Source organism: Martes martes (assembly GCF_963455335.1).
Source record: "Martes martes genome assembly, chromosome: 2".
Lineage (NCBI taxonomy): Eukaryota > Metazoa > Chordata > Mammalia > Carnivora > Mustelidae > Martes > Martes martes.
The window spans coordinates 162,413,581-162,431,038 of record NC_137889.1 but is presented as its reverse complement, the minus strand read 5'-3'; positions in this window follow the sequence as shown (position 1 = coordinate 162,431,038).

The following is a 17,458-nucleotide window of genomic DNA, read 5'->3' as shown; positions in this document are numbered from 1 at the left end:
AATTCTAGGAATATCCTAAGCAATTATTTACATAGGTGTGATATATATAGACAAGTTATATTCTTACAGTATTATTTACACAGGAAAAAATTCAGTAACCACCTACATGTACCTTAATAAGGACATTATATCATATCGGTAGTAAAGAATAGCATGCAGCAAGCTAAAAAGATGAGATGACATTTGTACTACTAACTTGATGAGTAATGGAGGGGGGGGATTGCTCACAGATCCATAAGTCTAAAATAGTCATGTCAGAATAAAATGTGTGTGTGTGTGTGTTTTGTTTGTAGAAAAAGATCTACAGATCTGGAATGATACACATAAAATTTTCATTACAGTTACTCATGGTGGGAATGGTTGAAGTGGGAAGAAAGCAGGGGGTGACAATGTGATTATTATTTTTATTTTTACTATAGAGTTTTATATTGCTTCAGTTTTTCTATCCATTACTTTTATAATGAAAATTATGGGTAATTAAAAAAGTTAGAACCTTATGCTGATAATTTTAAAGAACTATACCAGACTACATGCTTGACATAAGTTGAAAACAATGCATGTAATGATAGATGTATCTAATTAGAATGAAGTGCAAAATGGAACACTGTTCTTGGAACTCTAAATAGAAAAATTATGAAACAATAACAAAAATAAAAAATAAAAAAATAGGAAAGAAAATAAAATTTTCATTTTACTTCTTTTCTTTCTTTTTTTTTTTAAGATTTTATTTATTATTTGACAGACAGAGATCACAAGTAGGCAGAGAGGCAGGCAGAGAGAGAGAGGGGAAAGCAGGCTCCCCGCTAAGCAGAGAGCCTGATGCAGGGCTCAATCCCATGACCCTGGGATCATGACCCGAGCCAAAGGCAGAGGCTTAACCCACTGAGCCACCCAGGTGCCCCCAATTTCACTTATTTTCAGTAAGACAAGTGATCATCCTCAAATGGCAATATCAGATTACTCATATCATTAATTTAAAAAAAAATGATCCTTTCCATTTCTGTCAATGGTAGAATTCTGTATTTACATCAAGTAAATCGCATTACTTAATATATAGATTTTTGTGCTTATGTGCAAAAAACTTGGTATTTTTTCTAATAGACTTGAGTACACTTGAAATCTTCTCACTCCATTAATAACATTCATTGGTATCAGGCCTCTGAGGAGACATAAACTCTCATGTGCCCAAAGGTATACAATGTGGGGAAATTAAAAAGACTGCCCATAAAATGTAAAGTAGGGAATACTGCTTATTTGCCACAGACTTTGTCTTTGCAAGATGATTAGGGGGGAAAAAAGGACTATTTTATTTTGAAAGAAAATTATTGGGAAAAAAGATAATCATTGACATCCTAACTTCTTTTTTTTTTTTTTTTTTAAGGATTTTATTTATTTATTTGACAGAGAGAGTGAGAGAACAAAAGCAGGGGGAACAGAGGGAGAGGGAGAAACAGGCTCTCCACCAAGCAGGGAACTCGATGCAGGGCTTGACCCCAGCCAGGACCCCTGGATCATGACCTGAGCTAAAGACAGACACTTAAAGACTGAGCCACCCAGGCATCCTGACACCCTAACTTTTTAAAGAAATCAAAAACCTCACGTCTCTAGAACAGTGCAATGTAGGATCCTGGGCATCTTGCTTAGCCTTTGTTAATCCATCCCTTTACCATTTCATTAAAAGCCTCTTTCAGGGGAGCCTGGATGGCTCAGCTGGTTTAGAGTATGTCTTCAACTCAGGTCATGATCTCAGGGTCCTGGGATGGGCCCCACATTGGACTCCCTGCTCAGTGGGGAGTCTGCTTCTCTTTCTTCCTCCACCCCTCCTCCTGCTTGTGCTCTCTTCTCAAAGAAATAAATAAAATCTTTAAAAAATGTGCCTCTTTCAATACATGTGTGGACTACATATGTTACTCTGTTAATAGTATTTTTTTTTTAGATTTCATAACTAAATATCATAGTGTGTATAGAAAAAAAAATGCTTCTCCACTGGTGAGTAAGGCTTTCAGTGAAAATCCAGAGTATGATTGCAATTACACATTTATTTCATATTCCATGTTTTCCTACTGGGAGGTTCTGTGAAATCAGCTCCCTCCATGTAAAATTCTTTCATTTCTCGACATTCTGATTCAAATTCTCGGTCCCTCTCTCCCTCTGTCTGTCTTGCACCATCCTCCATGACTCCTTCAAGGTCAGTCAACGATTTTCTAATGTTTCTTGCTCCATATGCATTTGTATTTCATGGAAAGAATTTCACATCTCCAGAATAAAGAAGATAGAATTCCTAGCTAAATATAAGTGAGAAAGAAATATAATATTTATGATTTTCATTGAGGTGGCTATGATTAAATATAAAGAAAAGATTTATAACATCATCAATTTTTTATAAATAAAAGTTTATTTTTTGGACCACTTTAATATAAATTAATGTTGAGAGTCATGCTTATAAAATGTTTTGTGATGGTCAGTTGTAAGACTGTGCCACTTCCCTTTTGAATAGTCACTTATCATTCTCATCAGATCAACTTATATCAGAATAACCATGATCAAAAGGAACTGAATATTTAGGACTTGCTATTCTGAAATACATTCTGTAAAAAAATGTATATGCACATCATACAATATCAGAATGTGTCTAAAAAACGAAATTAGAAATAATAAGCTTGCATAAAAGAGTAAGGATGTCTGGACTATTTGTATGATATTGGCCACTCAATTGTCTTGAATTACCTAGCATATTAATTTATGGATTCTTTCTGAAGAATTATTGGTTGATTTTTTTATACTAGTCGCTCATTTATTCATTCATGAGTTTGAACAAATATATTAAATACTTCTGTGACTTTAGTTTCATTCTTCTCATTTCTAAAAATTGATAAAAGCCTAATTTAAAATTGCATGTATTTCTGATGAGATGTACTACATACATTTTTCATATGATAGAGATGAAATATATGATGATTATGTTAAATACTAGGTAGTGCTTAATGAAAAAGTAACAATTTTTATGAGTTTGACCTTCAGAAAACCCACCAGATTCCCAGGGTGAATATCTGAGGAAAATCTTCTAAAGTTTCAGGCATAGATAAAGGAAAACAGCCATTCTGAAATAAGCCCAGAGTATTCTGTTCTCCTTAACAAATGTCTGCCTCAATGGAAACTATTTTATCACAGTCTAACTGACTTGGGTAAGGGAAGTACCCACCTCTGGCCCCCATCTTGCCTACCTGTCTCACCTAACAAGAAAAAAATCCCGAGAAACAATTGTGAAAGTTAGAGCTCAGAGGTACAGATCTAGTAACAGACTGAGACCAAATCTTAGGATTAAAGAAAACTTCCTATCCAAATCCTTACTAACACATGCTTGTTTAGAAAATTCCAAAAAATCAACCAAAAGTGACTTAAGCTAATAAGCAATGATAGCAACGCTGTGGGATATAAGAGTAATATAAAAAGTCAACCATTTCTTTTATATACAGTAAGCAATTAGAATTTGAAATAAAAAAAAGTAACACTATTTATAGTAGTATCAAGAACTGAAATCCTGGGGCACCTGGGTGGCTCAGTGGGTTAAAGCCTCTGCCTTCGGCTCGGGTCATGATCCCAGGGTCCTGGGATTGGCCCCCCATCGCGCTCTCTGCTCAGTGGAGAGCCTGCTTCCCCCTCTCTCTCTGTCTGCCTCTCTGCTTACTTGTGATCTCTGTCTGTCAAATAAATAAATAAAATCTTTAAAAAAAAAACTGAAATACTTAGGTATAAATCTAACAAAATATATCAAGATCTTTATAAGGGAAACTATAAACTATTATAAAAGAAATCAAAGAAGATGTAAATTAATGGAAATATATTCCATATTCGTGAACAGGAAGACACAATATTATAAAGATGTCAGCTTTTCTCAACCTGCTATACATTCAATGCAATCCCAGTCAAAATCCCAGCAAGTTATTAACAGATATTGATAAAAGTTTTGAGTTTATATGGAAAGGGAAAAGACCTAGAGTAGTCAAAACAATAATAAAAAAATAAAGTTGGAGGACTGAAAATACCCAAGTTCAAAATTTACCAAAAAGCTACAATAATCAAAACAATGTGATATTAGTGTAATAGTGTAAGAATGAACAGATAGATCAGTAGGTCAGAACAAAGACAATGACAAATATAGTCATGTGATCTCTGACAAAGTAGCAAAATCAATTCAATAGATAAGTAGTCTTTTCAACAAATGGTGCTGGAGCAGCTGGATGTCCAGATGATAAAAACAAAAGCAAAACACACACACACACACACACACACACACACAAACCCAACCCCCCCCCCCAAAACCCAAAGAACCTAAACACTGACTTATATTCTCTTAAGAAAAAAAAAATTGGAATTAACCATAGACTTAAATATAAAATTCAAAACTATGAAACTTATAGAAAATAATAGGAATAACACGGAGGACATTGGGAGATGGAGAAGAGAAGTGAGTTGGGTGGAAATCGGAGGGGGAGACAAACCATGAGAGACTGTGGACTCTGAGAAACAAACAGGGTTTTGTGGGGGGGGGAGGGACTTGGGGGATAGGGTGAGCCTGGTGATGGGTATTAAGGAGGACACATATTGCATGGAGCACTGGGTGTGGTGCATAAACAATGAATTTTTGAAACACTGAGAAAAAAATACAATAAAAATTCAGAAAAGAAAACAATAGGAGAAAATCTACATGATTTAGGATTTGGTAATGCCATTTTAAATACAACAGCAAAAGTGAAATCCATACAAGAATAAGTTGGGTATCATTAAAATCAAAAATTTCTGCTCTCTGAAAGACACTGATTAGATAAGAAAAAGGTAGTCCACAGATTGCAAGAAAATATTTGAAAAACACTTTTTAAATGATTTTATTTATTTATTTGAAAGAGTGAGGGAGAGAGATCACAGGTAAGGGAAGGGGCAGAGGGAGAAGCACACTCCCTGCTGAGCAGAGAGCCTGATTTGAGGCTCCATGCGGGGCTCACTGCCAGGCTTATTGTGGAGTTTGATCCTAAGACTCCAGGATCATGACCCGAGCCGACCAGATACTTAACAGATCAAGCCACCCAGGGATCCCTGAAAAACCCTTATCTGATAAAATACTCGTGTACAAATACACCAAGAATTCTTCAAAGTCAACAATAAGAAAAGAAATTAACCAATTAAAAATGAGCAAAAAAAAAAGGGGGGGGGCAAAGATCTGAACAGACACCTCATCAAAGAAGATATACAAAGAAGCACATGAAATAATGTTTGATATCATGTGTTATTAGAAAATAACAATTTAAAACAATATTTTTTTTACATCTGTGTACTTTATTTTCTTCATAGATATTCTGTTAAATAAAACATCATTTGTATACTGCCAGGCCACAGTATAGTTTCTTCTGTAAAGAGAATTCTTTGCAGAATCAAACTTCTTGTGTTTGTTCCATATACAAGTATTTAATTTAATTATCATAATTTAATTATACCTATTAGAATGGTTAAAATTCAAAACATTCAAAATACAAAATACGGATGTTGATGTGGAACAACAGGAACTTCACTAAATGGAATGGTAGAAATGCAAATTGGTACAGCACTATGAAAGAAATTGGTAATTTCTTACAAAATAAAACAGTCTTACCATCTGATCTAAGCAATTGTGCTCCTAGATAGTTACCCGAATGAGCTGAAAATGTATGCCGACATGAAAACCTGTACTTAAATATTTAGGGGAACTTTGTTAATAATCACCAAACATTTGAGGTAACCAAGAGGCCCTTTAATATGCAAATGGATAAATAAACTGTGATACATCCTTATGACTGAATATTATTCAGTGCTGAAAGGAACTGAGCTATCAAGCTATGATCAGATATAGAGGAACTTTTAACCAAGAGACTATTCTTGTATAATTCCAACTTCATGACAGAAAACTCTGAGAAAGACAAAACGGTGAGGTAGAATGAAATCTATGGCTGCCAGGAATTTGAGGGAAAGGAAATACAAATAGGGGGAGCACAGGTGATCTTTAAAGCAGCAAAACTATTCTGTTTGACAGTATAATGGTGGATATTTCATAATAGGCATTTGTCAAAACCAGCTGGAACTGTACAACACAAAGTATAAACCCTAATATACACAGAGAGCTCCTCTCCTGTAAACAATGGAACATATTCCCTATATTGTACTTTTCATTTCCATAACTTATTTTATAACTAGAAATTTGTACTTCTTAATCCTCTTCACCTATATTGCTCATCCTTCCACTTCTCTTCCTTCTGACAACCAACAGTTAATTCTCTGTATTTAAGTCTGTCTCTGTTTTTCTGTTTGTTTAGTTTTTTTTTGATTCCACACACAAGTGGAAGCATATGGTATTTATTTTTCTCTGTTTGACTTAATTGCTTTAGCATAATAACCTCTAGGTCCATCCATATTGTCATGAATGCAAGATTTCATTCTTTTCCATGGCTGAAAATATTCCATTGTGTGTGTGTGTGATATATAGTCATGCATGCATATTAGACATATATAATGGGATATTATATATGTATGTGTACATATGTATATATATGTGTGTATATAAACACATACACACACACACACACACACACACACACAACCCTTCCTTATCCATTCTCCTATCAGTGGATACAGTTTGTTTCCTTACCTTGGCTATTATAAGTGCTGCCGCAATAAACATAGGATAGGGGTGTATACATCTTTTTGAATTAGTATCGGTTTTGTTTTTGTTTTTATTTTTCTGGCTAAATACCCAGCAGTAGAATTACTGGACCACATAGTATTTCTATTTTTAATTTCTTGAGGAAACTTCATACTGTTTTCCATAGAGGCTGCAACAGTTTGCGTTCCCACTAACAGTGCACAAGTGTTTCCTTTTCTTCACATCCTCACCAACACTTGTTATTTCTTGTCTTTTTACTTTAGCCATTCTGACTGGTGATTTCTCATAATGGTTTTGATTTACATTTCTCTGATGAAAACTGATTTTTTTTAAAATGTACCTGTTGGCCATTTGTATGTCTTCTTTGGAAAAATGTCTGTTCATGTCTTCTGCTCATTTTTTAATTACATTGTATAGGTTTTGGGTGTTGAGTTATTAGTTCCTTATGTATTTTGGATATTAATCCCTTATCAGATATGTCAGTTGCAATTATATTCTTCAGTTCAGTAGGTTGTCTTTCATTTTGTTGATGGTGTTTTTCATTGTGCAAAAGCTCTTTACAGCGATGTAGTCTCAATAATTTATTTTTGCTTTTGTTCTCCTTGCTTGAATAGACATGTTCAGAAAAATATCACTAAGGCTAATGCCTAAGAGATTACTGTATATATTGTCTCTTATGAGTTTTATGGTTTTAGATTCTACGTTTAGGTCTTAAATATATTTTGAATTTATTTTTGTCTATGGTATAAGAAAGTGTTCCAGTTTCATTCTTTTACATGAAGCTGTTCAGTTTTCCCAACACCATTTTTTGTAGAGACTATCTTTTCTGCATTGTGTATTCTTGCCTCCTTTGTCATAGATTAACTAACCATATAAGGGTGGATTTATTTCTGGGCTTGTACTCTGTTACATTGATTATATATTTGTTTGTGTGCTAGTACCATATTGTTTGTATTACTATAGCTTTATAGTATAGCTTGAAATCTGGGATTATGATACCTCCAGTTTTGTTCTTCCTTCTAAATATTGCCTTTGCTATTTAGGGTCTTTTGTGGCTTTGTAAAAGTTTAGAATTATTTGATCTAGTTCTGTGACCGATAGCATTGGTATTTTGATAGGTATTGCATTGAATTTTTACATTGCCTTTGGTAGTATGGACATTTTAACAATATTAATTCTCAATATTTTGTTCTTTTTGATGAAATTGTTAATTGTTTTTTTATAATTTCTGTTTCTACTATTTTGCTGTTAATGCATAGAAACATAATAGGTTTCTATATATTAATTTTGTATCCTGCAAGTTTACTGAACTCATTTATTAACTTAATGGTTTTTTGGTGGAGTTTCTAGGGTTTTTCTCAATATAGTATTACTTCATCTGCAAATACTGACCATTATATTTCTCTCTTACTAATTTGGCTATGTTGTATCACTTTTTCTTGTCTGATTGCTGTGGCTTTCTTTCACTACTATGTTGAATAAATGTGGAGAAAGTGGACAGCCTCATCATTTCTTATTTGTTATTAATTTTCAATATTTTTTGTTGCAGTTGAAGAATATATTTTGTAAGACTAATTTATTTCTTAAATTTATTAAGCTTAATTTAAAGATATAGCTTCAGGTACTTGATTAAAACATTAGATCTAAACCTGGAGATTGTTCCACATCCACTTGAAAAGAATATGTAGTCTATAATCATTAGAAGGAATGCTCTATATAAGTCAGTTTAACAGTGTTGTTTGGTAGTGTTGTTAAGGTGTCCTATATCCTCCTGAAGTTTTATTTTTTGTCTTATTTTCCACTGAGCTTTGATCTAGTTATTCTTTCAGTTATTGGTAGTGGAATATTGAAATTTTTGTTATTGTGACTTCATGTATTTGTGGCTCTGGAAGTAAGTGAATAGGCATTTATAATTGTCACATATTCCTGACTTACTAACTTTTTTTATCATTACAAAATATACTTCTTCCCTAAGAAAATTTATTATCTTAAAGTTTTTCTTTCCAATACTTGTATGATATTTACTTTAGTTTTTTTTTTTTAATATTTTCCTTTTGCATGGCTTATCTTTTTCCATTTTTGACTTTCAATCTATGCATTTCTTTGAATTTAAGTTTTGTTCCTTGTGGACAGTGTATGGTTGGATCTTACTTTTTATCTTGCCTATCGATATGTACCTATTTTATTGGTTTATTTAGAGATTCATCTTTAATACAATTAATGTTATAGTTGGATTCAGATTTTCACTTTCAGTCTTTGCCCTCTGTATGTCTTCTATTATTTTGCATTTCTAGTCCCCCTTGACTGTTTGCTTCTGTACTAAATATTTAGTGTCAATTTTAGTTATATTTTTTATTATTATTGTTTTTTAAAGATTATATTTATTTGAAGGAGAGACAGAGATAGTGACAGAGACCACAACAGGGTGGAGAGAGAGAAACAGGCTCCCACTGAGCAGGGAGCCAACATGGGCCTCGACCCCAGGACCCTGAGATCATGACCTGAGCTAAAGACGGATGCTTAACCTACTGAGGTATCCAGGTGTCCCAATTTTAGTTCCTTTTTTAAAAATTTTATATTTTCGTGAGTTGTTTTTCATAGCTGATCTCAGGATTACAATTATTAGTTTATTAAATTCACTTTATATTAATGCTAACTTTATATTAATGCTAATTCCAGTATAATATATAAACTTTGCTCCAATATAACTCTGATGCTCCATCATTATACTATTATTAGCATATATATTGCAGGGGCGCCTGGGTGGTTCAGTGTGTTAAGCCTCTGCCTTTGGCTCAGGTCATGATCTCAGGGTCCTGGGATCAAGCCCTGCATTGGGCTCTCTGATCAGCAGGGAGCCTGCTTCCCTCTCTCTGCCTGCCTCTCTGCCTACTTGTGATCTCTCTCTCTCTCTCTCTCTCTCTGTAAAATAGATAAATAAATAAACAAAAAAACCCCATATGTATTACATTTCTATGTGATAAAAGTGCAGTAATCAAATGTTATAATTGTTTTGTTATAATATTTACCTTTTGAAGGCATTAGGGAAGGTATGAGAAAAATATACTCAGATTCATTTATATTAACTGACTTATTTAGTGTCTATGTTATGCATTATGTTTTCCTGTGACTTGAGTATTATTTCATAAATTTCCTTTTAGTCTGAAGACTTTCCTGTATAATTTCATATAAGACAGATCTGTTAGGAGTAATTTCTTTCAGTATGTGTTTATCTGTGGGTATTTGAATTTCATTTTTGTTTTTGAAAGAGATTTTGCTGGATATACATTTGTGAGTTGACAGTTTTCATTTGTTTGCTTCCTCTGAGTATGTCACTTCACTGTCTTCTGGTTTCCATGGTTTTAGATGAAGTCAGCGCTTAATCGTATTGTGTCATTCTTCTCCATAGTGAGTCATTTTTCCTTTCCTTTATTCAAAATTTGTCTTTGTCTTTCAAGTTTAATTATGGTTTCTTTAGATGTGGGTTTATTCACAATTCTATTGAACAAAATTCTATTAAAACACTAATGTGTTTTATCAAATTCTTGTTATTTCTTTCTTTTCTTTTCTTTTCTTTTCTTTTCTTTTCTTTTCTTTTCTTTCCTTTCCTTTCTTTTCCTTTCTTTTCTTTTCTTTTCTTTTCTCTATCTTCTCTATTACTCTGGGAGTCCCTTTCCATACTTGTCAATAAGGCTGATATCCTGTAGCTCTCTAAAAGGTCTGCTAATTTTTCTTCATTCTTTACTTTCTGTTCTTTTTGTTGGATAATTTCTACTGGTCTTTTTTATGTCCACTAACAATATTTTCTGCTATCTCAAATTTTCTGTTAAGCTTCCTATTTTATTTATTTAGTTTTTAGTTAGTTAGTTATTGTAATGTTCAACTACAGAATTTCCTTTTTTTTAAATCAGTTCTTTATCTTTATTGCCAATCTCTTTTTGTTGAATCATTATTCTAATACTTTCAGTTCTTAAACATTGTTTTTAGTTTTTAAACATTTTATAATAGTTGCTTTGAAATCTTTGCCTGTGAAGTCCTATATCTAAAACAGTATCTAATCTAAACAGTCCTATGTCTAAGCAGTATTATCTTGTTTCTCAAATTATGATTTATATTTTATCCTAGTTTAAATATCTCATAATGTTTTGTTGAAAATTCAACATTTTGACAATTCTGGATTTTGATTTACCCTCCTGAAGGTTGTTGTTCTGCTTCTGTTTGTTTCTTTTTTCATTATTTGTCTTAATAACACCTGCAAAATCTTGTTCTTCTTTCTTCCGTGGTAAGTGACCACTGTATCTGTCTTTGCTCAGCTTTTTTTTTTTTTTTTTAATTCTTCTTTTTACTTTTAAAATTGGTTTACTAGAACCATTGTCCTTATGCAGCTTAGAGGTCAATCAGTGATTGGATTGATGTGTTCTACTACCTCTAGCCAATGTGCTGATAGATCTGTTTTAAGCAGTGGTAAAATTTGAAAGTTCTCTTGTTTTCAAGTCTGTCTCACCTTTTATTTTCTCTGAGCTATGTTTTTTGTCTTTGTCCACATATGGGAATCCATAGGGTCAGCCAGAGGTGTATGTCTGGATTGGACCCTTTCATCTCTGATGCTTATTCCTATACCCTGAATCATAAATAAGCTTTCTCAAATATGAATGTAACCCTGGGCTAGTACAACAGTTGGCTTTTCTCACACACTCATGTATGAAATTGTTACTCCCATCAATAATGTTGCTGGGTGTAGATATTGCCCACATATCCAGATCAAGTGAACCTACTTTGATTGTGGCCAAGAAGCATCTGGATTTTTCCTGTCTTGTCCTGGCAGAATCTTCACATTTGTCAAGCTCTGGGGTAGGAATTGAGCATAAAAATATCATCAGGATGGATCCCCACAGATTCCAGTTCTTACTAGATATCCAGTATTCATTCAAACAAAGACACTTTTTGTATAAATGTATTGCCAATTTTCAGTGTACTAAAATAGTGGTTTTTGTCATTTTTGTCTTGCTTTATAGTTGGTTTTGTGAAAAAATTTAAAAATTCCATGGCCATAGAAAAAGCTCACATGACCCCTAAAATTTTTTTAAACTTTGTACAAAGAGATTCTTTGGTTCTGTTATATTATAATTTTATATAAGTTAAATTGTGAAACTTAAGATGATTCCTTTGGAAGATTTACATAATGGGGAGAAATAATATCTCATGTTGGGAGTTTTCCATAGATCATGACTAAATTAAGATTATGGGTTACTAGAAGTAGGGAAGAAAAAAAATAGAGAATAGACAACCGTAGACAATAAGAAACTAACAACCAAAATGTATTCCTTATGTTAAAGAAAGCATGGTAGGAGATGCCAATAGGTTTATTAGAAAGACAAAACCTTGAGAATATTCTTTCTTCATTACTTATTTTATTTATGTATTTGTGTATTTATGTATTTATTTTTAAATATTTAATTTATTTATTTGAGAAAGAGCACAAGCAGGGGTAGAAGCTGAGGGAGAGGGAGAAGCAGGACTCCAGACTCCCAGGACCCCCTGTAATCACGGGATCATGTGATCATGACCCAAGCCAAAGGCAGATGCTTAACTAACTGAGCCACCCAGGTACCCCTATTTCTTCATGTTTTAAAAAATATGAGTCTATCTCTACCTTACAGCTGTGCATTAATGTTTTATACTATTGAAAGCAATTATTAGATGTGACAAACAGAATTCTAACATGGTCACCAAGTTTCGTGCTTCATGATTGTTTTGTTATATGGAAAAAGTGAAGAATCCTTGCAGATATACTATTGTAGATATAATCACCTGACTTGAAGTTAACCAAAAGGTAAATTACCCTTGTGGGTCCTAACATAATCCAATCAGTCCTTGAAAAGTACGTCTAGAAGTAGAGGTCAGAAGCATGGAAGCAGTAGAAACAGCATTCTTTTGGCCTTGATAAAGCAAAATAGTATGACAAGTGGCAGGTAATAATGAAAAGTCTCTGAGAGCTAAAGGATTCCATCCTACACTCATGAATAATTGAAATCTGTCAACAGTTGTTGAAGTTGGCAGAAGACTGTAAAAATTAGATGACTTCTCAGGCTGGCATCTTTTTTCCAGTTGGTGAGAATCTGAGCACAGTACCCAGCTAAATTATGTCTGGACATCTGATGTACAGATATTGCAAGATAATAAAAGGGTACTGTTTATAGTAACTAAGTCTATGACAATTGTTTATACAGCAATAGAAAACAGAGTAAAGATGATCAAAGTAATAGTTTAGTTGATATCTCTTATTAACACGACCATTTGTGGTTTTATCCTTTATTAGGTGAAAACCTCCTGAATTTCCTTTCATGTACTACTTCTTTTCCACCATTACTCTGGGTAATTCTGTTGGATCCAATTAACCCTCCTCCACTACTGAGCTCCATTATGAGTTGAGCAAATGAGAGTACCATGTACTTTATTCTGTAACTAAAAAGATGGTTCTTCCTGCTGTGGTTTATAAACTGACAATATAAAAGCCTAAAGATGTTGGTGATCATGTTTGAAACTACAAAGACAGATTGTATAGTGAAATGAGGCAATATAGAGGCAAATGAGAGATTAGATGGGTTTGAGAAAGCCCCCATATCTGTCTGTTTCTGAACATAAATGTAACACTACGGATGCAAGTTACATTAGATAATTAAAAACATTTATTTTTTCCTTAGATCATTCTGAGTTTGGTTCTATTTCTTGCAGCTGCAAGAAGCTTGACCAATAAAGAAAGAGCCACAAGAGGAACTGAAGGTAGAAAAATATAGTCTGAGAATGAAGTCACTGGGCATGATTAATACATGGTATACATGTCACTAGTATTCTTAATACTCTTTCAGCAAATACTGTTAATCAATTTATCTACTTTGGTTATTGGCACAATTTTAGATCCTAATTATAATTCTCCAGATTTAGCATAAAGTTTGGAATCTATTCTACCTCCAGTTTAGAATGATGATAATATTCATGAATAAATAAAACTAGCTATTATTACTTGCATGTTTCCTATTTTCTGAGTACCATTTTGTTTATATAAATTAACAGTTTTTGATAATAACAAGAAAAATATATCAGAACAATACTAGGAATTTTATTGGTTACTAATAGTGTCATAATAATTTGTAGGACTTTACCACTTGTTAAAATACTTTCTCATAGTTCTGTGACAATGGATGTGCATACTACCGAGTATATTAGAGAATTAAAATATCTGCAATACCAAAATAGAAGCAATTTGTATGCTGAAAGTCAAACTACTCAGCCAATAAAATTCATAAGATCATAGTAAATTCTAATAGAGTTTCCATCATTTGAAAGAGTATGTCCTTAGTTCTTCAGGTGTTAAAGGTCCATACTCTAAGAAATATACTCCGAAGTCTTTACTATGAAGCAGAATCTTATACTGGCAGCACATCACAAAAATCCCCCAGTTCTTTCAACCAGTCCTTACATGAAAACATGACATACTATTTAAAAATGTGAGTTCATGTTGAGAGAATTAATTAATAATTTTGAATTGCAGGTATATATTTACTTTCTATGATGTAACGTTGGCCCAATGAAGAACTCAAAAGATATCATAATGAAAAAAATCTAAAGCTGAATGACTCTGTAGAGTTTCTCACTAGTACTTTTCACTTAGTTTGCATTTAATATCATTGCAAATTAGAATAATTTCCTACAGTTGCAGATATAAAATTGAAATTATCTGCATTATAAAATCACCTTTATATATCTTGAAAGATGATTCAAGGCAAAAGAACATTATTAGGTTCTATAAAGGGTGATAAATGAGACTGTGTGCATAGTGTAATCATGTATTTGAAAGAATATACTGTCTTTGTTTGGAGAACTGTAGAATTGAGAAAGAAAAATGAGAAGGGATTCTGGAAATTTACTTTGGAGGAAAAACAAGAAAAAATTCATCAAAATAGTTAAGCTTCGCTGCAATTTAAAAACGATTCTTAGATTTAAAATCTTAACAGTATTTATAATGTGTGTGTCAATATGTCAAAATTCCTCAACCCTTATTTGAAGATGTAGGAGTTAAAGTAAAATGGAATTTTTAAAAGTTACGATTATTAAGTAATAATAGTAGCTAACATTTGTTTGGTGTTCAAATTTTAACTCCATATATATTGCCCAACTTAATTTTTCATATTACACTGAAAGGTAGATACTGGATGTCTCAGTCAGTTGAGCATTGGACTCTCAATTTTAGCCCAGGTCACTGCAAAATCTCAGGGTTGCGAGATGGAGCCCCATGTGGGCGTGGAGCCTGCTTGAGATTCTCTCTCTCCCTCTTTCTCTCCTCTTCCCCTCCTCTTTTCTCTTTCCTTCTCTTAAAAAGAAAATAAGAAAAGAGGAAGAGTAGATACTTACTACTATGTGTACTTTAGAGATGAGAAACTGAGGCCTGCTCATGTATTAAATGATAGTGTCAAAGAGTAGTAATATTTAGTCTCCTCCAAGGTCCTTCTAGTTGGACTAAGAATCAAATTGACTCAAAGTGAATTAACAGAAGAAAACCAAATATTATAGGGTACATATGGTGAATCCACAGAGACATGGACATTCCAAAGACCGTCAGGCAAAATGAGGTATATATGTCATCTTGAACTAAGGAGAAGGGGGTATAGGGGTTGGGACTTCAGAGGAAAGGGATGTAATTCACACAGCAATAAGAAAAGCAGGTGCTTGGTAATTAGAATTTTGTGCTGCTATGCAGGTAAATCACTCAGATAAAAGCTATCTCTGGTCATATGGGGAAGGCCTCTAATTTAGACTCCTCCATGTAGTTAAGAGAGGAGTGAAGAGTTTTCATTGAGTCTACAGGGTCTTGAATGCCTTTAGCTCTAAATAATCTTTATACCAATGTAGCCCATCTTGGGGCAGCCTGTCCTAAACCCTTAGAATAGATTAGTTATGGAATAATCTAAAGGAGTAAATACTGTGCAGTTCCTAAAAGTATGTAAAAGTATATTTAATATATGAAAAATATTCCTAGTATTCAAATAAAATAATTATATTAAAAATAGTCGTTATTTGTGAGTTTTGGCATTATGAATAATTATGATTTCATTCTTCACTCTTTTCTTTGTTTTCCAAATTTTTCTGCAATTGACTTGTGTACATTTTTTAAGCAGGAAAACAATTTCATGTATTATTTCATAAATTATACTTTTTTTTTCTTTAGACATACAAATAAAAGCTTTGTGTCTATTATGTTCCAGCTACTGCCTTAGGTGCTTTGCTCTTCTATTAATTCTTCTATGAATTCATGTGAATGAACTTGATGAAATAGATACTATTATTTTTACTATTATCACTATTTTATAGCTGACAAACTAAGACACAGAGAGGTTAAATGACTTACTTGACATCACAGCAAAAAAAAAAAAAAAAAAAAAAATTGGTTGAACTATGATTTAAACAAGGAAACGCATTGATTCTTTTGCTAATCCACTGACTGCCGGCACCAACACATTGTCAATCTTTATGGCCACTGTTTAACTCAGACTTGAGTACAGGTCTTTAAAATGTTTCTTTCACACTTGCCAGCAGCAAACCACAATAGGGCAGTTCCTGATTTTGAAAGGAATGTGATGCAGGATACTCTAGGTATATAAGGAAAATCTACATAACAATTAGAATCATCACTACGTTTTCTGCATTCCTGTTGATCTCTGCAGTCCCTTATCATATCACAGTGGCACCATCAAGAGGAAGGGTAATAACCTCAGCCCTTTTAACACAATTGTTCTTTCCATTACTTTGGGATTTTGTTTAATATTCACCACTGTTAGAATTACAGGGACAGCAGGAGGAGGCCGAATTAGCAGTTACAGATATATGCTTATTTCTTGCAATTTTTTTCTTCAAGTTAAAGGGCAGTTCATATATTTGAGTGAAAATGCAGATCTTAGTTTAAATGTTTAAATGGATTTTGAATTTGCAGTTTAGACCCCTTATTTTAACTCTTAGCAGGTCATTCAATCCACCCTATAAAATGATTAAAATAACAAAGTTGCCAATAAATCATAACCCTATGACTTTGTGAAGTTGTTTAATGTTTTATTATTGCTTATAAGAACTATTAAAAGTGAAGCTTTATTTTGGAGAAGCAAAAGTTGATTTATGAAATAGAAGTCTAAATATTTTTAAATAACAAATATTTTATCAGATATTTAATTACCTAGAATTGAATACCATTGAAATAATGTCAATTTATTGTGTAGGTACAAGGACAAATCAGGCTTTATATTTGTCAAGGAAGTGTAAAAGGATTTTTAAAATTAAGACATATTTAGACTAAATCCCAAAATAAATTCAAAGAGCACTTATGACTTTACTAGTCAAAAAATAGATTAATTTTGAGGCAATCTTGTCTAAAATGTATATTTATATGGATTTTCTTTCACACAATTAAATCGTAACTATCTGTGAAGATAAAATACCTAAGAAGTATGCAAACCGAAAATTAAATTTTTGTAATTTAAGTTTAATAATTTCATTATAACTAGTAATTTCTTGAAGGTTAAAATTTGCCTGTCAGTTATCTCTATTTTCAAGAAGATGAATGAAAATTTTAATTAAATAGATAATTCCAAAATGACATGATATTTTATTTTATGCCAACTAGCAATTTTCTTGTAAGTTTTTAAGATTAGTATCTTCAATTATCAACCTTAATATTTGAAGTAGAAGAAATATAGCAAATTAATGTTCCAAACTTGA